Source organism: Cryptomeria japonica, chromosome 7 (genome assembly GCF_030272615.1).
Source record: "Cryptomeria japonica chromosome 7, Sugi_1.0, whole genome shotgun sequence".
Taxonomy (NCBI): domain Eukaryota; kingdom Viridiplantae; phylum Streptophyta; class Pinopsida; order Cupressales; family Cupressaceae; genus Cryptomeria; species Cryptomeria japonica.
In genome coordinates, this window is record NC_081411.1 from 406,167,525 (window position 1) to 406,191,055 (window position 23,531).

Sequence of the window (23,531 nt, forward strand, 5' to 3'; positions counted from 1 at the left end):
CAAAATTGAAATGTTGAAAGTGGAGATTGTTTTTGATTTTTGAGGGATTAAAATTCGACAAAATCGGGCAATTTTCTAGAATTGAGTGGTAAAACACAGTCATAATAGTCTCTTAAAATTTCGGGAAAAAGCTAGGGATCGTGTGCAAGTTATGCAAGGTTCTCCCAAGTTTTTTCAAAATTTTTAGGGATGATAGACACAATGATTTTATTACGAATTCCAAAAATTAAATGATTTTATGATCTCTAGATAGGTGAAATTAAGCTTAGAATGTTGAAATAAGACCCAATTAGGGTTTTGTGAAAAATAATGAATTAAAGGAAAATTTTGAAAAATATTAGACCTAATGGTAGGGCCAACATGGAAAATGTTTAGAGCACTAAAACTTAATGAATTTGATTGAAATTCACACAAAATCCAATTTAAATTAAAAAATAGGGTTTTAGGTCTTAACCAATTGATTTTGAAAATTTGAATTTTGGCAAAAAGAGGGAATTGAAATTTTGAATAAGAAGACATGTCAAAAAACAATGATAAGTCTGAAAATTGAATTAAGATCCAAATTTTGCACAAATTCAATTTCAAATCTAGATTTTTTGTAAATTGCAAGATAATTAAAAATGCAATTTTGAATTTGTTTTCGACCTTAGGAGGTTTAAAAATTGACAAAGTACGCCAATTTCCTCTATTTAAGCAGAAAAATACAGTCAATTCTGACTCTCAAAATTTCAGGAAAAAGGCTACGGACCGTGTGGAAGTTATGCACTGTTCAACCAACTTTTTTCAAAATTTTCAAGGATGATAGAAATTATGATTTTATTGCAAAATCCAAAAAAACAGCTTATTTGGAGATGTCTAGATAGATCAAATTAGCAGTCAAAGGTCGAAATAGGAGATTCTTTAAAAAATAGGGTTTTACTATTTAAGCACTTAATTTTAAGAATAAAAAGACATATTTGAATTGCAATATTGAATTAGAAAGCATATCTGAAACAGACAACTAAAATGCTATACTTGACAAGCTTAATTTACTCAAAATAAAAAAATTAGGGTTTTTATGCAATTAACCTCTAAATTTTGCAAAAAGATCAAACTTGGAAATGAAATTTTGAAGTTCAAATTGTAATTATTCAGATCTAACAAATAATAAATTAGAATTAAGATCTAAGACATCAGGCTCACCAAAATGTAAAGTGGAAAATTGAACCCTAGTGATTCCCCGCCTAGGAGAGAGAAAAGAAATCACTAGGATGATTTTCACTTGGCAAATACTTTACATTCGAAAGAGTGGTTGAATTCACTAGTTCCAAACCCTAGGGTGAATAAGGATATTAATGCTAAGTGAATTGAAAGGGTGCAATGTAATTTACCCTCTTTTGCAAGTAGAAGAGTTGACTTGTCGACTATGAAGAAAATAAAGACAAAATGGGTGAAATAAGGAGCTACCAATCTAGGATCACAGTGTAACTTCAGATCTGAGTTATTTAGATTGATTCGGACCTGCCTTGTAAATTTGAAGAAAAGTCATCCGGACCGTGTGCAGCTCCAAAAAATCCACGCACTAAAAAGGGTTTTTCTGTCTCTGCAAATGAAGCCTAAACCTGCTATTACAGTCGCGGACCTGCAACCTACACACAAAAAATAAGGGAGGAAGGGTTGTGGATAGGGGTTTACCTTAGTCAAACCCCGGTTGACAAATCAACCTCTCAAGAAAGTAATTGCAAATACTGAAATGTGAGTAATGGAAATGTATACCTTGTAGATCTACAATTTGCTGATGTTGGTTGCTTTGCTTCTTGAATGTAATCACAAGTATTGCATGAAATTGCATGTAACATGAAAAGAGCCTAACACATACACATGCTTGCAAATGAATGTTGTAATGTTGATCCAATGATGAATGAAGAAGACACATGAAGAAGAAGACTTGATGGATGCTTGAAGACTTGAAGACTTGAACACTTGATGACGATAATGGAGACCTTCCACTTGTTTACCCGATTTTTGCTTACGAAAATGAGAGGACTAGATCCCCTTTTCTACTTTCCTTAGAGGATTTAGTTTTCCTCTCACCAAAGGCCATAGGGGAGATTAAATCCCAAATAGAAAATTAGGTCTAAGGGTCAGATGGACCCATTTTGGGCAACACAAAGAGGGAGGACAAGGGCGCGATGCCTCTATCCTAAGGGGACCATGGTGCCATGCTCCTATCCTTATGGGGATAGGGGTGCCACATCATGGTCCTGCCCATTTTTCGGGCCTGAAATAGGGTCTAAACAAGTTATAAAGTGTGGAAATGAGGCCCAGTTCCATGGTGGAGGCATAGATGGATCCCAATCAAGTGTGGTAGATGATATCGCTAAGGTGAGGGGCCTAAAACGCGGTCCAAATTGTGAGGGGTGCAATTTTATGATGCTACAAATGACCATCATCAGTGATGTATCTCATGATAACCTCCGCCACATTGGCCTAAGGCGTCTGAAGATCATTCCTATTGTAGCCACCATCAGCCTTCTTCTGAACGCTATTCCACTCCTTCTGCTTGTTGAAGAAAGTGGATATAGTTTCTGTAGACGTATAAAAATGACCATATTCCTAAATGAATATTTTATGTTCATTTCTATGTTTAATTAAATCCAATTTAATTAAATTATCTGCATTTCTCTATTTAATTAAGTAAATTACTCAATTAAATTCACTATACCATTTAATAGGATGATTCATTTTATTCAATTAAAGCCCCTACCCACTTTTTAATTAAATTCAAATTTAATTAAAATAAGTTATCCTAAATTAAATACATCTAATTTATTTAATTGCAACCAAATTGAAATAAAACAATTTATTTTAATAAAACCTATTTACCCTCACCCACTTGCAAAATCCTACACCTCCCACTTGCATCCTATATCCTATTCCTAATTCTTCTAGAATTCTTCCAAACCAAATCAATTAACCCAAAACCCATCCATTATCCATTTCCCCTAAATTTGAGGAGGTCACTTCTCAAATTTGGAATAAAGTCTTCAAAATGCATTAAAGACTTTATCCATTCAACAAGCTAACTTATTGAATGCCCCCAAATTTGGAAGGACTCTTACGAATTTGTCCCCAAAGTCTTCATAACCATTAATGGTTAACTCAAACCTTCTTACATGGTTAAAGAATTTCCATAAACTCAACCTCCATGTAACCCAAGGGTCTCATCAAGCATTTATTGCTTTGACCATGGTCATCCTTAAACCTTTGCACAAGAGTTTATCCTTTGGGTAAAAGCTTTATCCAATGGATAATCCTAACTTAACCTTAACCCTTAACCCCTAGGGTAACCATGAGGTCTTCTCAAGCATTTAATGCTTCCTGCATCTCCCCTCAACCCAGTCTTATGTTGACAATTGTCACCATTTCATTGGTGCCAATTGCAAACATGGATCCTCAACTTTCAAACTCAACCCTTGATTACTTCTTTCAATCCTGACCTTCCATTGCCCTACTTTTTCTATAAATAGAGCTCTCATCCCTCCATTTTCATAATCATCCAAGTCTTTAGCATCACACTTATACTAAAATCCATTCAAGCTTTCATATCTCATTTTATGCTCATCATTGAGCTTCTCTTTTAAATTAGGAATTAATCTAAATATGCTAATTTAGAGTATGTTCCTTATCATATAGCTTAAATAATTGAACTAATATAGTATGCTAGGATAGTATTTGTTTACTAATCTTGTCATCTTATAGCTAGTTTATTGCATTTCTAAAATCATGCATAGTTTAGGATGCATCTCATACTAAATCACCCAAAAAAGCATCCCTCGTTCTTGCATTTGCCATCCCTAAACCATTTTGCTTAGTGATCTAAGAGCAAAAACATTGGTTTGAGGGACTGTGCAAGATAGAGAACCATGGAACCATCCTTGGGAAGCTGAGTTATACTTCATGACTCCGTAGCTTGCACCAAGAAGTCCTGTGGGTGTGTGAGCAAGGCTCCCTAGAGCTCCGTTTTCCACATTTCGAGTTCTATCGACCCGTTTTTCCCACATACAATTCTGGCACTCACCATGGGGCATTACCCCATATATCTAATCGGTTTTGAAATATATCCACTTTTGCAAGTCCGTGGAAAATGAGAATCAGCGCGTGGGAATCATTCCCTAGCACATCTAGTTAACAGCCAAGCGCATCCAGTTCACTATTCAACGCGTGGGGTCCATCACCTAGTGCATCAAGCCTATTTATTAGTGCATAAACATTAAAAAATTTCCTGTAAGTCTCGGCGTGGGCGAAAAACAGAGTAGTGCTTTCGGCACACAGAGTAGCGCATCGAGAAAATAGTGTAGCGCGTTGAAGACTTCTTTTAGCACATCATGACTATTATGTAGCGCATACAGTTTGTTCTATAGCGCATCCAAAAATAGGCAGAAATCAAAGTTCCAAAATCTGTAACCAAGAATAGGAAAATAGACTTGTTGAAGTCCACCAAACATCTAACATTTTCAACTTGTCTTCTTGCAGGATTCTAACAAAAATTGTTGCAGATGGGAGCTTAAACTTTAAGAATTTAAGATAGTTAGAATTTTCACTAACTTAGTTAAGTTAGTTTAAATTTTTAAACTTCTTCTATTCTTAAGAGAATTGAACTCACTTACTTCCTTTGGGCTATAAAAAGAATCACTAAACCGAACATTTCTTGCTTTCATAGGAGAAAACCTATTTTGGGGCTCTAAAAAGAACAAGATAGACAATCTCTTTTTGCAAAAATAGATCAATAAAAAGAACCTCACCATCCTTTGGTGTTTAAAAGGATTCATCTTCAATTTCTGTACAAAGGAAAGAACCTCACCTAAAAAGATTTGTTCCAATCAAAGAGGGAAGTAATTCCCCTTTTGTTTATCGATTTTTCTTTGTTGACCAAAACGAACCTTTTTGCTTTGTTGACTCGGTTATTTCCTTAGATTAAATAATCACTAATTTGGAGAAGTAAAATTAACACCATGCTTTTTTGGAGAAACAACTGCAAATAGAGGTTAGTAAATCACTGAATTGAAGGCTTAAAAAGAACCTTGTTTGCCTTGTCTCAAAAGTGGAAGCTATATGCTCTCCCCTTAACTGGGTGATAAAAAAGCCAGACCTCTCTTAAAAGATTTCTTTACTTCAAGCATTTACATCATTTAGCAGGCCTGCCTTCCCAAGGAGTTGGAATCAACTGTTAAAGCCGTTTATGGCCGGTGTGAAGGGAACGACCTAAGTGGGAAATGACTTTGATGCCAAGTGTTCCAGCCCACTATAATCAAAAGTGGAAAGTGACGAAAGTCCTTTTCAATGGTTGCACGCAGTGATTAGCCTTCCCCCAATATCCTCGAGATATGTAAAGCCTTTCTTCTAAAGGTTGGGAAGCCTCCTAAGGGAGTTTATCATTGACGATCGAACGGGAAGCCTGATTACGAGCCATAGAAATAGAAACTTTGAATCGAGTCAGTAACCAGACATTTATAACATCATAGTGCAAGGGTGGGGAAGAATCCGCCCCCAAGATTACTCACCATATATCTCGCAAGATAACTACTCAATTGTGAAGCAATTCACTTTGGGTTAATTTCTGGCAAAAGGCAAAAAAACAGGTGCCCTCTACAGGGTGACACGGCTGTTTGAGCTGACGGAGTATCGAGACTAGTGGGTTATGATGTTATTTAAGACCTTTGAATAAAGAGTCTTTCTAAAGTGTATTTTTCGTATCCAAACCTGTTAAAACATTGAGGATTTGAACACATCCTCATAGAACATACACTTTTTGTTAGATTAAACAAAAATGGTTGTCTTCTTTGTGCTGTGCTTACATTTATTACTTCAAAAAATGATCCATCAAAGCTAAAAAACTCACAATCAAATCCAAAAATTGCAGAAAAACCAACCAAAGGAAAAATCAGGGCAGATTGGCATGTGGGGAGAACTCCTTAGCGCGTAGAGAATTTCGGTTAGTGCATCAAATCATCAAGTTAGCGCGTCTTTTCAAAACAGTAGTGTTTTATCCCAAGTCCAAAATAGTGTTAAACATTTAGCGCATCAGAAAAATAGTCTAGTGCGTTAAAACATCAGCTTAGCGCGTAAAAACCAAACTTTAGCGCATTAGGTTTAACAGTTAGCACATCGCAGACCCATACTAGCGCATAACCTTTCAAAATAGAGAAAACAAAATTTTAAAACAATCAAAACTTTTAGCGTGTGTCTAGGGGTAGCCTAGCACGTGTGGTCATTCTTTTAGCACGTGAGGTAATTTTGGTAGTGCATTTCGTCTCTATTTTAGCGCGTGACCAAAAAGCAAAAAGACAGGGGGCAAAACAGTGAGGAATTTTAAAAATTTTGAAAACATTTTCAGAAGCCTCTTTCCATCAACATCATTTTTCATCAAAGCAGAGTAGCAAAAATGAAACCTTAAAAGCTATTTCTTGAGCCAAGTTTGTGTCATAACAAACATTGTAGAAATCCGAAACTGATCGCACAGTAAAATATATCTATCTTATCATAATCTGAAAACCTCATCACAAGTATCAACAGAATCCTTTACCATCTCGCAGATTTCATCTAAAAAACACTTGTTTAAAGTTTCAGGTTGTCAAATCAAGTCTCCATATCGGGAGGCTTTTATCCATATCATTTGACACACTTTGTCATGAAGGGACATCTAAACCTTCATTTTGATAGAGTAAGACTTGAACTTTCAAAAAAAAGATCAACTGAATCCAAACAAATCAAAGGAAACCATTGATCACTCATGCATGACTAATCCCCATATTCTGAGAAGAAAGAATCTTTATCGTAACATCACGTTGAAGAAATAACAACCTAGTTTTCCCAAATTCATCAAGAGAAATAAGTTTTTATATATCAATCGTCAACTCTTCAAGTCTCATTGAGTATTCCTTCACCATGTCAAACATTATATCCAAACAAAATCCAACGAATTTGACAAAGAGCCTTTAAAGACTAGGGCATATTGTCAAAAATCTTCATTTAATCAAATCATAAAGCATGGAGGAATGATCAATCCGACATTCTTACCTAACGAGTGTATCACTTATAACACACCCCGACTAGAACCACCAACCCTTGAGCAACACATCGAAGAGAATTTTGTCCCCTTTGTCACTGAAATTTTCTACTAAAATGCCTATTACTCGCTCTCAACAAAACCAACAAAGCGAGACACACGTAGAGTCTAGTATGAATCGAAGATTGTCAAATCCTTTTGAAGGTCCACACTTAGAGGGGACTGAAATTTCTGAAGAGCTTCTTTAGGAATGTCAGGAAAGCGCTTCATTCCAAAAGCTTGTAGAAAGGCTCATGGAAAATTACAAAGAAAAATATTTTCTCATGCTCACAAGTAAAGGAGTAAAACTCCCTGAAAACCTTGACGGAGATGTGTTTAGGACACACCCTCAGCATTACAAATATCAAGAACGACAACAGGAAAGGGAAGCACGAGACCCTGAAAAAAACATCCCGGATCAAAACATACCAGAGCAACATACACCAATGCAAAACATCCCAGATCAAAACATACCAAAACAACATACACCAAGACAATACCTTCTCGAACAAAACATACCGTTCCAAACACTGTTTCAACCCAGGATCAATACAAGGGAAGAACTTTTTCCTCGACAAAGCAATGTACCTTTGGTTTCCCTTAATCAACAAATGCAAATGTTACAAAGGCAAATGCAGGACATGCAACAAGGGACAATAGTATGGTACTCTTTAAATGAAATCTATCCTTATCCTTTTGATAGGAGATTGCACATGATCCCTTTTTCTGCCAAACTCAGACGTGCCTAAATTTGACAAGTACGATGGAAAAAGTGATCCCCATGATCATGTCAGAGAATTTTGTACCTTGAGTCTTGAGTTTTCTCATGATGACACCTATCTGATGAGGTTATTCCCAAGAAGCTTGGGAGGGCAAACAATGGAATGGTTATCCAAAATTACGCCACCTGTCAAATCATTTGATGAATTGGTTAACAAGTTCATAACACAATACTCCTATAACATTCAGCATGCTATAACCATGCTAGATGTCTGCAACACCAAACAAAAGAACAACAAAACATTCATGATATTCCTTCAATGCTGGCGACATATGGTATTACGATATCCTCGAGATATTCCCGAAAAGGAGAAAATGGAAATCTTCATTGATAACTTGAATGGTGAAATGAGTTACAGGCTCAAACTCCAATGGATACCGTCTTTCACTAAATTAATTGAAAATGGCATTCAGTAGAGGAAGCGTGTGTCAAAAAGGGAACACTCAAATTCTTCAAGGAAGGAAAAAACTCATCAAACTACAATAACCAGAACAACAGCGACTTGGACAAGTCTCGATTCTAGACTCGAAACAAAAATGAAGGCAACAATGAATCACATGATCCAAAATCTAAACAACCAGTGCTTGCATTATCTAGAATTCCTCAAGCTATGAAAAATCCTAAAGGTGCTCATCCAAATGCTAACACCTATGCACCAAACACCAATCAAGGACAACTCAACACAAACAACACCAACGATACTCAAAGCAAAACCATGAATCCAAACTTAACAACAATTCATGCGACAACACAAACAATTTCCAAAAGCGTGTCTTCACACCACTGGGACAATCACTGGAATTAGCATTCAGAGAACTTCTGGCAAACAAGATTCTCTCCTTGCTTGCAATCAGCAACTATGAACCCCAAATCAAACCACCTTGGTGGAATGATTCACACTATTGTGATTTCCATCGTAACAAGGGTCATCGGACGAACGATTGCATGAGATTGAAAAACATTGTGCAAGACATGATTGATCGAGGTGACTTAATGGTAGATGGTCTCAAAACAAATGGTGATCACGGAGCCTTTAAAAATCCTCTTCCAAATTACAAAAAAGATGGAGCTTCAACCTCGAACGATACACGCGGAGCTCATATCAACCATATCTACAACAACACCATCAGTCACATATCAGCTGAAGATCATCAGGTAAACGTCATCACCATCCGAGATCAGCGTGATCATGAATCTGTCAATGTGACAACCCGAACTCAGAAATATGTCTTAAGAGGACATACCGTGCCTACAACTACTACACCAAAGATCCAATATGACTTGGTTAGCCAACTACGCAAAACTCCAGCTTAGATATCCATACTAAAATTGCTGAAACTATCACCCAAACACAAAAACATATTGGAACAAGCGCTATTGGAAACCAATGTACCTCAAGATCTAGATGCAGATAGATTTCAAGCCATGGTCGCCCATATGACAGGACCTCATAACCTCACCCTTCTCAAAGCATGATAATACTTCCCTTAGTCATCCACATAACACTCCTCTCCATATTGAAGTCATCATTTGTAAACATCAAGTAAAAAGAGTCTTAATAGATGGAGGAGCTGGACTTAATATATGTACTTTAAAGCTTATCCGTGCATTAGGCTTCTTAGAAGAGTCTATTGATCCTCATAAGAAGATTACCATCAAGGAATATGATGATGAGGAAAGGTCATCTAAAGGAACCGTGATGTTACCCATTCAAGTTGGACCAGTGCAAAAGGATACTATGTGTCAGGTCTTAGACATAGATCTCACCTACAATATTTTGTTAGGGCGACCCCAGATACATGAAATGCAAGCAGTGCCTTCTACATATCACCAGTGTGTCAAATTTCTTTATGATGGACAAGATATCTCCATATCTACTGATCACAACCCCTTTCAACATTGCAATGCAATGGGGGCAGCCCATGATAGTTTAGTTCCTCATAATAGAGAAAAGCAGAGATCCTCAACATCAGATCTACAAACAACAAAGCCCAACTCATTATCTAGAGATTTCAAGTAGCAAATGCGAATCAAAGACCAAGGTATGGGAGAATACTCTTTGATACCCCTGTGTTTGGCCAAATTACCAACATCACCCATATCTCATGGATTGCCTACTACATCAACGCATCTGGTAACTCAGCCCATCACCAAATTTGATGGTACCTTCATCCAACTGGGCACTCTAGCACATGAATTAGAAGATAAGGACATTCTTAGCTAGTTATACAAAGATGAGGAAGAAGATAACAGAGCAGCTACTCTGGACATTGTTCTACCAACACACCTATATGGAAAAGGATAATTAATCATGCAACAAATGGGATATGACGGTAAAGGACCTATTGGGAAATGTAAAGAAGGAGTCACTGAACCCATAGATCTTTCTTCACAGCCTAGTAGAGACAAAATAGGATTGGATTGTAAGCTCACTTTCCTATTAAGAAAGCCGCCACGGATAACTGCAAAACCTCAATGGAAAGCAAAGAAGAAGTACAAAGAAGAATCCTGGCAGGAAGCACTATTTGAGTCAGCAAAAACAATCCGCAAGGCATGGGAACGTTAAGAATAGAAGTTACATCAGGAAAAGCTTCTAAGCCACAAGAAGGCCATATCTACAGCAATAGCTCATATTCAAACACCAATATCTCGAGAACAAATAATATCATCTCCGGATACCATTATTTCTCCCCAAGGAGACATAGTCTATGAACAAATACAGAAAGTAGAAGCAGGATCTGACATCGAATCAACAAAAACTATCAAAAATGTATCAATCATCAAAGATTTGTTTTCACCGTACAACATACCTGTTCACAGCACTGATAGAATCTGGGATGATGCCTTAGAAACTGATTCCAATGAATATGAATGGGGTACTTGCTCAAATGCTACTACAGATATCCCTAATAATACTGGCACCATACCCCTTTCTCAGGAAGAGCATAACGTAGAAGATAGACCTCTTGAATTTGGACCACAAAATATCTATGATGCCAAGGAAAGCAAACAAAAGCATTATGAACAAGTCTATACGGAAGATAATACCATTGAAGACCTCGATGAAATCCTAGACTTCTTTAAAACTAAGACCAATCACGATGAAACCTTTGTCTTGACACTTACAGTAGCAGAACTTGATCCACCGAATGATTCCTTACCACTTGTCTTTCCTGACCTCATTGACTGGGATGAACCTGAAATACATGATATACCAATTTTCCCAGACGATGAGTCTATTATCCACTACCTATGTACCATTAATCTAGAAACAGGCTCTACCAGCGAACAAAGTAACAATATCGGCAAATCAAGGAATGCAAAGTCTCTCAGTTGCAAAAATGAACCAAGTAAAAGATCTGATACTGAAAACCAATCAATGGCAGCTCTAGATCACAAAAAAGTAAAAATAAAGGATGCATCTAAGGGTGAAAACCTTTTCAAGGTACCTAAAGATGGGAGACTTGACACTCTTCCAGAGCACTTTCATGAGCGATCACCCATATTGATTGAGCCCACTCAATCAATCAACATTGGTACCACAAAAGCAGTCAAAAACATACGCCTTGCAGAATCTTTGATAGAGGAGGAAAGATCAGCATTTATCATTTTCTTTAAAGAAAAGAAAATTAACTTTTCTTCGGCATATGTCGATATGCCTGGAGTAGATCCATACTTAATCATTCATCACTTGTCCATCTCTCCAGGAGTTAAACCAATCAAACAAAAGCTATGAAAGATGAATCCATAGGTGGCAGTCATGATCAAAACTGAACTAAAGACACTATTAGATGTCGGATTCATCTGACCCATTGACTATGCAGAATGGATTTCCAATATAGTACCAGTATCAAAACCAGATGATAGTATCAGAATCTGCACTGATTTTAGAGATGTCAACAAAGCCTATCCAAAAGACGACTTTCCTCTACCCAGTATCGACATAATTGTAGACCTCATAGCGGGCCATGCAATGCTCTCACTAATGGATGGTTTCTCAAGCTATAATCAAATCAAAATAGCCCCAAAAGATCAAGATAAAACCGCGTTCACCTATCCTTAGGGAACGTACTATTGGAATATTATGCCTTTTGGCTTAAAGAATGCAAGGGCTACTTATCAAAGAGCAATGACAACAATCTTTCATGACATGATGCACACATTTATGGAAGAGTACGTGGATGATTTACTAGCTAAATCCTTCACTAGAGAAGAACATCTCGACATCCTAACAAAGATCTTTGATCAATTGGAGACATTCCAAGTTAGACTCAACCCTAAGAAGTGTGTCTTCGAGGTTACATCAGGCAAGTTACTAGGCTACATAGTCTCAGCTAAGGGTATTGAAGTAGATCCAGCAAAGGCACAAGCCATTATGGAAATGCCACCACCAAAGAATATCTGTCAACTCAGATCTCTACAAGGATGGCTTCAATCAATCAAGTGATTCATCGCTCAATTAGCCGATAAAAGTCTACCATTTAACCATTTGCTCCATAAAAATGTACCTTTCAGATGGGAGACCAAGTGTGCAAAATCTTTTTATCAAATCAAACAGTACTTGATGAATCCACCAATTCTAATACCACCAGTTGTAGGAAAGTCCCTTATCCTATATATATCAACAACAAATATATCACTGGGGGCACTATTGGCACAAGAAGATCAACAAGGAAAGGAATGAGCCATCTACTACATCAGCAGGACATTGAATGACTATGAACTCAACTACACATTCATTGAGAAAGTTTTTCTAACAGTGATCTTCGCATCTCAGAAGTTCTGGCATTATATGCTAGCACACACTATTAAGCTAGTAGCAAAAATTGATCCTCTCAAATATCTACTCAGTAAAGCAGCTCTTACTAGACGCTTGGCTAAATGGGTCATGATTCTCAGTGAATTAGACATCCAATACACAGAAAGAAGAGCCATCAAAGGACAAGCAATTCCAGATCAACTAGCTGAAGCACCGCTACTAGGAAAACAAACTATGCAGATTGAATTTTCGAACAGGGACGTTCTTGCTCTTTCTACCAAACAATGGACTCTATACTTTGATGGATCCTACACCCAACACGGTTCAGGTGCTAGAATTTTTTTCATCACTCATGAAGGACACACTATACCAATATCATATAGGCTTATGTTCCCATGCACGAATAATGTGGCTGAATATGAGGCATTGGTTATAGGCACCAAAATGGCCGTAGAATGGAAAATCACAGAGTTAATGATCTATGGAGATTCACAACTAGTCGTCAATTAGATCAACAATGACTATCAAACAAAGGATGACAAGCTACTACCCTACAAACGAATGGTGGATGACTTCAAATAGTATTTTGTACACATCACCTTCGAGAAAATACCAAGGTTGAACAACAAAGCAGTGGATGCCATGGCTACTATCACTTCATTACTACAAATTCCAGAACAATAGAGTCATTATGAGTTTCTGGTAGAGCAACTATTCTCCCCAGCCTATGACCACTCTGAATCCCATGTCATCTATGCCTTAACTAGTTCAGATTCCCCTTTATATGGACTGATATATGATTATCTAAAAAACAACATCTTACCCATTGACCAATCTCGTAACCAGAAACATAATTTTATCCGACAAGCTGCCCGTTATACCCTTACCGCTGATATTTTGTACCATCGAGGTCTAGATGGTACTCTTCTTCGTTGCCTTGATCATAATGATTCTGATTTCGCTTTACATGAGATTCATGAAGGTATTTGTGGAACACATTCATGTGCGACTACTCTTGCTAAAAAGCTTCTAAGGATGGGATACTACTGGCCTACAATGGAGAAAGATTCTTACCACTTCGCCAAAAAGTGTCCTAAATGCCAAATCCATGGCAATCTAATACATGCACCAACACAGGAACTGCAACCATTTACAATATCCTGGCCCTTTTATCAGTGGGGGTTGGATTTGGTTGGAAAAATTCATCCTTCATCTTCAAATGGACACAAGTTCATTATAAATGCAACAGAATACTTTACCAAGTGGATAGAAGTAGTCCCCATGACCACAATAACTGGAAAACAAATTGCATCTTTTATCCTAAACTATCTGATCTGCAGATATGGTATTCCAAGTTCCATCATCACCGATAATGGATGCCCATTCAAAAACCAAGATGTTTGAGAACTATGTGAACAATTCAAAATACAACATCGGTTCTCTACACCATACTACCCACAGGGAAACGGTCAAGCAGAAGCATCCAACAAAACAATACTGAAGATTCTCAAGAAAACAGTAAATGATGCAGGCAAAGATTGGCATATCCAACTCAATCCAACACTTTGGGCATACAGAACCAACATCCGTACACCTACAGGAGCAACACCTTTCTCATTGGTCTATGGATCCGAAGCTATTTTACCACTAGAGGTGGAAATTCCATCTCTCAGATTCTCTCTAAAAGGCTTAATCCTAGATGAAGAGTATCGGGTCAACCAACTACAAGAACTGGAACTATTAGATGAAAGACGTCAGCATGCTTACACTCATCTCAAAGCATATCAGCAACGCATGTGCTGGAGCTACAATCACAAGATCATCCCTCACAACTTCAAAGTTGGTGACCTAGTCCTCAAAGAAAATCCGAGAAATCAGCAAGATCGAGAAAAGAAAGGGAAGTTTGAACCTAACTAGTTGGGTCGCTATGTCATCATATCAGTCTATGGATCAGGTGCCTATCAGCTCACAACCTCAGAAGGAGATGTGCTCGAAGAGCCAGCTAACAGCATTCATCTAAAGAAATACTACACTTGAGTAGTCTCAATGCACGAAAAAAGCAAAACTCACAAAAAACTAAAAAAAAATCTAGAAAAAGCAAATAAAAGGGTACAATAAAAGCAACTGGTGGAAACCTGGCAACAGGCGCTATTGTGAGAGGATGGCTCCTCTATCTATATCCACATCCTTATCTTCACCGTAAAACACAATCGGCCATCGCCCAACACTTAGCAAATATCCATTCAGAGCATACTTAGCATAGTCACTATCCTAGTCTATCCATATATCCTTTTACCACCTTCCACCATGGCTTGGAAATCACTGTACATATTCACGTCAAGAGGCCCACTCAACTAGAGGCAATGAATCATCAAAACTTGCAACACATTAAAGACATCGAAACTATTTGCAAAACTCAGAAACAACGTATCCAATGACCAAAGCTAAACTTCATCACAAAAACAAAAAAAAAGCATCACAAGAAATACCAAAGATGGATGATTTTTTGAAGTAATAAATGTTGCATTATAGCATAAAATCTTTACTATTTTTGCATTTTGAACTTTATAAATTATTGGATTCTCTGCATTTTTTCACTAAAAGCTTCAAAGCTAGAGATCATGGGGCAACTCCAATATTTTCTTAGTCTTTTGTCTGGGACGCGATCATTTGTGTCGTGTAAATACTTGTCTCGAGACGTGATTCAAAGCATATCACTGAAGACATGAATCCACTTTGCGCATGCAAATGGTTTAATCTTGTTTGTTCCTACGCAATCTGCACTCAGGTTGTCCTGGTTCAATTATACCTTGACGCTTGTGCTATCTTGCAAAATCAAACATCATGTAAATTTTTCTCAAGTCATTATGCTTCAATTATACCATTGTGCTTGTATAAATTTTCAACATATCCCAAAAAACTGAGACAACATCTCTCAAGTATGACTATCTTCTGACAGAGACGGTCTTGCTCCAGAAGTCCCCACCCCTGGATCTCCAGGAGGATCATGTCTCGATGGTCCTGTCACACCTTGGCTCTCTGACCGCGACCCAATCTCTTGAGATCAACTAGATCTCGACTGTGTGAAGCTCTGCACTCGGCGATCTCTAGGTACCGCAGCCTTGTAGTGGCGCCAGTAGTACTCCACCTCCTAAGCTCTCTAAGAAAGCTCTCTCAGGGTGTCTCTCATTGGACCACCTGATGCTGCTCTCTACACACTCGCTGCAAGCTCCTCTGCTCGACCCCGCCACTCTATTTCCATGTCTCGCTTAGTGGTCAGTTGAGCAATCTGTCGCTAATGTGTCAAAAGTTGTGCCTGCAGCTGTTGTACCGTCATCTGTAGGGTCCTTATCTATGCATCCTCCACATGAGTGGGGATTCGGACCTGTAGGGGTACCTATGAAGGGGTATCCCCTCTCCCTCTACCTTTTCTCGGTGCTGGAGGCGGTAGCACATCCATCCTCCTCCTCTGAACTAGCTGTGTCACCTCGTCAGTTCCCCCCACTGTAGCTAAAACCTCCCCCACCATCCCCTCACCACCTACTCTAATGGTCAACCCGCCTCTCCCTCTATCCATCACTGCTCATCTAACTACTCTCTCTAACCCTCTATCTCCTCTCCTCCCCTGATCTCTTCTCCCTCGTCATCCTCCACCACCATCTCCATCATCCTCATCATCTCCACCTCCCTCATCATCATCATCATCAAACAAAGGTTGCATCTCTTCTGGATCTGATATCCTCGCCACTGCCCACGTGGTGAACAATCTAGAGAACTCATCTGTCATCCCAGCATCCAAAATCTCTAGGGCATAATCCCATATATGGTCCGCTAAGATAACAAACTCCTCTACGACCATCGCACTGTCAATAATCGGACCCCAATCTAGTATGTCCTACCTCCGGCATGCATACAAGCAGGCCCCTTGTGGTATACCCTGCTGCCAACCAAACTACCACAAAACTCTAGTGACCGCGAATCTCTTGATCACGAATGGGGTCCTCCCTATTAGGTATCGGGTCATGAAAATATAGGGCATCTCCAGCCCATCCTCCGCCCACACCTCGCAACCTGTATACAGTCACCAAGTGATCATATCAATGTCATCCAAAACTCTCCTCTAATGCTCCAGTTTGCCCAGCTTCTATTGGACAACTAGACCCCTGTAACCATAGGCATAGGCATGTCCAACAGGCCTATCTCTGTCTGCTAATGGCCTGGCTATAAGAATGTGCTCCCAGCACCATACCTATAGGAGCGTCATGCCAGCTGACAAATTGTCGTAACCTAGGTATACCACCTCATGCAAATCCATGTATAGATGGGCTAGCATAGTCGATCCCCACGCGAACCTGTGGCCCTGTGTCACCATATCCTCTAGTACTAGCCCCCATCCCATAGATAGTCCCTTCGACCTATGTTCGGGACATAGAAAGCCACCTATAAACCCTGCCAGTACTAATCGAAGAGGTGCATAATCCATGTCCAGGAACTCCTGCCAGGGGATCTCATATCCACAAACTATCTCATCCTAGAATATGCGATGAAGTGCCTCTGTCCCGCCCTCCTCCGACTACTCGTAAGGTACTAGTGAACCTACTACTGGTATGCGTAGGATCCGGTAACAGTCCTCTGGCATGACTGTCATCTCTCCCGTGGCAAAGTGAAAGGTGTTCGTATCGCTGTGCCACCTCTCTACGAGCACTGTAAGTAAACCCTGGTTCACAGTGAACCGAGGCATATCCAATAGGGAAGTAAGGTTGCATGTATCAATGATGTCAAGGTTGACCTATGCCAACCATGGTATCAAAGTCCAAGGTCTATGAAACTGCTTGCACGACTAAACCACTCCCAATCACTCCTATCAAACAGCAAAACAAGTCCAATATCAGTTTCCACATCAAAACAAAGATATCAAAATCAAAATCACATCAAAAATATGAAACACTTTGCTCATCTACATCAAGTTCAACATCATATCATTTCATATCAACTTGTAAACCAACTCAAGTTATCAAAAACCATATCAAAACTTGTAAAACAACTCAAGTCTCCACATCACATAAACTTGTAAAACAACTCAAGTTTCCCACCCATATCAGCTTGTAAAACAACTCAAGTTTCCAACTCATATCAGCTTGTAAAACAAATCAAGTTTCTGACCCATATTAGCTTGTAACACAAATCAGGCTTCACACATTGAACTTGAAACATAGTACGACAACAAATCATGCTTTGATCAACACAACACATTATTATCTATGCATAACTTGAAATATTGCAAATCAAAACAAGTTATATTGGACAAACTAACAAACACCATGACAGCAGACACAACAATGCACAAATTGCACCCATCCTGGCAAAAATGGCCTTGTCCTATCAGTTTTTCTCATTCGCAAAAATCACCCTATCTCACAAAATTTTTCCCGATGCGCTAAAACAACTTGTCTACGCACTCAAATCCATCCATGCACTAAACTATTTTCTGCATGCGCTATTCTATCCACCCTATGTGCTATACTAACTCTATGCACTAATTTATCCTACAACCGCGCTACTTATTTAACCCAGTGTGCTAAATCTAATCTATGCACTACTTCCCCCTACACATGTGAGCCTCTGAGTAGCCTATACGCTAGGTTAACCCGACGCGCTAACCTTTTCACTTTTTATGCTAGCCTGTCCCACTAATGCGCTAATCCAATACCATGCGCTAACCTAGAAACCTAAGGCACTAACCTAGAAAATAGATGCGCTACCCTAAAAGTTTGGATGCACCCAAAATTTAAACCCCCATGTGCTATAACAGTTTTCATATGCACTAGACTAAGACCCCTATGCGCTAAACCGTGAACCCCGCGTGAAAAATTCCAAAAAATTGACCAAAATGACAAAATAAAAAATGAAGAACGGGTCAAAAAGGTTGACTTACTGGTGGTCACTATGCGGTAAGTCTCTGATACCTCCAAATGCGCTCAAAATGATGCCTGGAATATGGAATGGGCATTTTGACTTCTCTTGAAAATCTCTTTCTCAAAAGTCAACAATGCACAAATGAATCAAATCAAAACACTTTTCCCCTTTTATAGGAGAAAAATGAAATTAGGGTTAGGGAAATGAGCATGTAATTTTCTTGCGGTCTCCCTTATACCCTAAAACGTGTAAATTATCGGGAGATGAATCAATTTGAGCATTTCACATAGCCAAAATCATACACACCAAACACGAATCATCCAATCAAATAATTTTTTTTTAAATATTGATTCATCTCCCGAGGGGGCATCACCATCAAATATAGAAACTGGGGCATCATGCATCAAATCTGGGGCATGACTTAAAAATCATAAAAATGACATTGATCATAAAATTGCAACGACACACCATTTTCTTTGAAATAACATGTGCACACACGTCACTTAAAAGAGGGGCAAAATGTAGACGTATAAAAATGACCATATTCCTAAATGAATATTCTATGTTCATTTCCATGTTTAATTAAATCCAATTTAATTAAATTATCGGCATTCCTCTATTTAATTAAGTAAATTACTCAATTAAATTCACTATACCATTTAATAGGATAATTCATTTTATTCAATTAAGCCCCTACCCACTTTTTAATTAAATTCAAATTTAATTAAAATAAGTTATCCTAAATTAAATAAATCTAATTTATTTAATTGCAACCAAATTGAAATAAAGCAATTTATTTTAATAAAACCTATTTTCCCTCACCCACTTGCAAAATCCTACACCTCCCACTTGCATCCTAAATCCTATTCCTAATTCTTTTAGAATTATTCTAAACCAAATCAATTAACCCAAAACCCATCCATTATCCCTTTCCCCTAAATTTGAGGAGGTCACTTCTCAAATTTGGAGTAAAGTCTTCAAAATGCATTAAAGCCTTTATCCATTCAACAAGCTAACTTGTTGAATGCCCCCAAATTTGGAAGGACTCTTACAAATTTGTCCCCAAAGTCTTCATAACCATTAATGGTTAACTCAAACCTTCTTACACGGTTAAATAATTTCTATAAACTCAACCTCCATGTAACTGAAGCGTCTCATCAAGCATTTATTGCTTTGACCATGGATATCCTTAAACCTTTGCACAAGAGTTTATCCTTTGGGTAAAAGCTTTATCCAATGGATAATCCTAACTTAACCTTAACCCTTAACCCCTAGGGTAACCATGAGGTCTTCTCAAGCATTTAATGCTTCCTGCCTCTCCCCTCAACCTAGTCTTATGTTGACAATTGTCACCATTTCATTGGTGCCAATTGCAAACATGGATCCTCAACTTTCAAACTCAACCCTTGATTACTTCTTTCAATCCTGGCCATCCATTGCCCTACTTTTGCTATAAATAGAGCTCTCATCCCTCCATTTTCATAATCATCCAAGTCTTTAGCATCACACTTATACTAAAATCCATTCAAGCTTTCATATCTCATTTTATGCTCATCATTTAGCTTCTCTTTTAAATCAGGAATTAATCTAAATATGCTAATTTTGAGTATGTTCCTTATCATATAGCTTAAATCATTGAACTAATATAGTATGCTAGGATAGTATTTGTTTACTAATCTTTTCATCTTATAGCTAGTTTATTGCATTTCTAAAATCATGCATAGCTTAGGATGCATCTCATATTAAATCAACAAAAAAAGCATCCCTCGTTCTTGCATTTGCCATCCCAAAACCATTTTGCTCAGTGATCTGAGAGCAAAAACATTGGTTTGAGGGACTGTGCAAGATAGAGAACCATGGAACCATCCTTGGGAAGCTGAGTTATACTTCATGACTCTGTAGCTTGCACCAAGAAGTCCTGTGGTTGTGTGAGCAAGGCTCCCTAGAGCTCCATTTTCCACATTTCGAGTTCTATCGACCCGCTTTTCTTGCATACAGTTTCATATGTAGATTTCCTTTCTCTATAGAACTTCCTTCACTGAGTCTACAGGCCAGTAATTTCAGCGATAAAATCTTCATCAATCTTAAATTTTGCGCCATATACCTTAAGGATACCAGTATCCCATCCACTCACAAATTCTTTAGTGGTGCTTGGCGAATTCCCCTTCAACCTTTCCATATAGGACACTAGGCCTCTATCCAACATCTCATTCCAAACCGCAGAATTCCTTTTCAAGTTTTCAAAAGAGGTGGGTTCCATCCTACTCTTGTCACTCCCCATGAAATGCCCAATTAGGAAAATGAGTTATCATGCCATATCAAAATAGTTAAGTAGTTAATCAAATCAACAAATAAGACCATAACCACAAAAGCATTCACCACTTGATACAAATATTTATACATGAAAAATTCAAATAGGTAAAAACCACGGTGAGATGAGACTCACAAGGATAGTTATCTGAACTCTTCTGAATTTCACCCTATTAGGAGCCAAGCCTATTAAAGATTTTACAATAAGTCATATTAAGAACTAATTTTAGTTAGGAATCATTTGGTTAAGGGATTTAGAAATATGCCTTGCTGAAAAGCATAATACCCTGTTAGGAGTAACCTCACTGGAGTATTTGAGAATCCAAACTAATGGATTACCTTGTTAGAGGATTTAGAAAGTAACCAAGCTTGTTAGAGCTTACCCGGTTAGGGGATTTCAATTTCTGCTGTAATTGTTAGAAAACAACAGGTTTTCTTGATCTGTCTGAATAGCACTACATCTGCTTGATTAGATCCTTCTTAAGATTCAATCTTCCTTTACTCAAACTACAGATCCATCCACTGGTAAGGCAACCACACACTCAACTAGTTTCTGCCAATTTTGTCAACTTTGCCAACACTTAACAAAACAATATCATCGACCTTAAATAAAAATCAACTAGGTCGGTGACACAACAAAAACCTATTTCTCATCATCGAGATTACAAACAAGTCGGTACAATCTTGACCGTTAGAAATCATAACAATCTCTTCACATTAATCAAGAAAATTCCAACCACTCCATGATCACTACTTCATCGGACTTTGTAACTCATCACACGCAATGCATTAGATACAATCCACTTTGCTCCTTTCCAAGATAACAAACATGCCAAATAAATCTAAACTAATCCTCATTCAATGATCACACGTGTCTCCATCATTACCGCTCAACATTAGATCTTAAACCAACAAACTTGATCAGTTAGGGTTTAATAGAAAATAACTGGTAGGGTTTACCGGTTACCTAACATAGAAAGGTTTAACCCTTTACACCAATTCAACTTACAAACTACCATATACCAGTTCACAACATCTTCTTTAAAGTTTATCACCTCAGTTATAATACAAAAGCAATATCAATAATGACATCAACAATATCATGAATACCATTCACCGGTTCAATTGACATCAATGATAACATATCGTTAATGCAATCTATATGCAAAATTCCAACAATCTGAAAATGCCAACAAAAATTATATTATTTTAATTATGTTAATGTAATACTAACTATAACTTTCACTTCAATAAAATTATATTAATAATTATAATATAATATAAACATCAGAATTAGAGCTAAAATAGACATTTTTTAATTTTTAAATAAAAATTATTCGAATTTATGATTAAAAGTTATTAAATTATTTTCTAAATATTAAAATGATTAAAAAAATCTAAAAAACTAGTCATTGCTAAAAATTCGCCCCTATAACACCAAATTTTAAACCAGTCATAGTGTAGATTAATTATTTCTACAATATATTAAGTTTAAAAATATAAATCTCAACTTTATAAAATTGAAGTTTATTTTGAAAACAAAAATAATAATCATTTTTATTAGTGCAAAACAGTTGATTAATTACGCCAATAAATGCAATAGTGTTACCTATGACAAGTACTAATAAGATATCTTGATATAATTAAATAAAAGCATATTATTATGATAAATAAAAAACCTCATCCAACATAAAATACAATTGATACTTGTCCAATATTTCAATCTTCTTATTTACATATGAAGATTCTAAAAGAAAGATATATTTTTGTTGGTTATCATCTATTTGGAATTAACATAAGTTATGCTTAAATGGTTGAATACAATTATGCACATATTAAAAAAATATAAAATGTGACCAAAATCTATATAAATCTAAGTTAAAGAGAAGACAAAGATTAAAGTTAAATAGTTAATTAGAATTCATAAGATTTAAAGTTAATTAAATTGTAGGTTTAAGTTAAATAGTTAAATAGAATTAACTTCAATCTCAAAGCTAAAAATGTAATTTAAATCTTAAAGTTTTTTAGCTAGCCTAAATTTAGTATGAGAAACCAATCTTGTCCAACATGTACTTAAAAGTTGTTAATTAGACATACTCAAAAAATAGAAAAGATTAAAATTTAACTCTATACTTGTCCCAAAAAAAAAGATGGGCAAGAGAGGCGAAGGAGGTGTTAAGGTTTGAGTGGATGGGGAACGGGAAAGTGACGATAACGACCTAGATGAGGGTGCATCTACCTTGCCCTATGCTTCTTTGGGTAAGGCTTGGGTGTCTATGATCTTCTCTGGTCATGAGGCTCTCTAGTGGTACCCCCTATTTGTGGATCTTTTGTATTTCTTTCTTCAAGGCTCCCCCCATGGAATTTTTTTGCTATGAACTGATGGATTTAGATGACTTCCCTTTAGATTTTCCTCTTTTTGTTGGTGAGTTCTTGTGACTATGTATTGGAGCCTGTGTTTTTTGAGTATTTATAGTAGTTCTTTGCATTTTATTTTGCACAAGTGTTGATATTCGATCCTGGTTTGTTGGGGAATCTCTCTACTTCTTGTCAATTTATTATCTCCTTTGGCAACGTTTGGAGAGCCTCCATACTTTGAGTTTTGGCAATGTGTGTAGGGTTGTTGAAGGGGCTCTTTGTAGCTATAGAGCTTTTATCCTTGCCTTTCCTACTCGTTT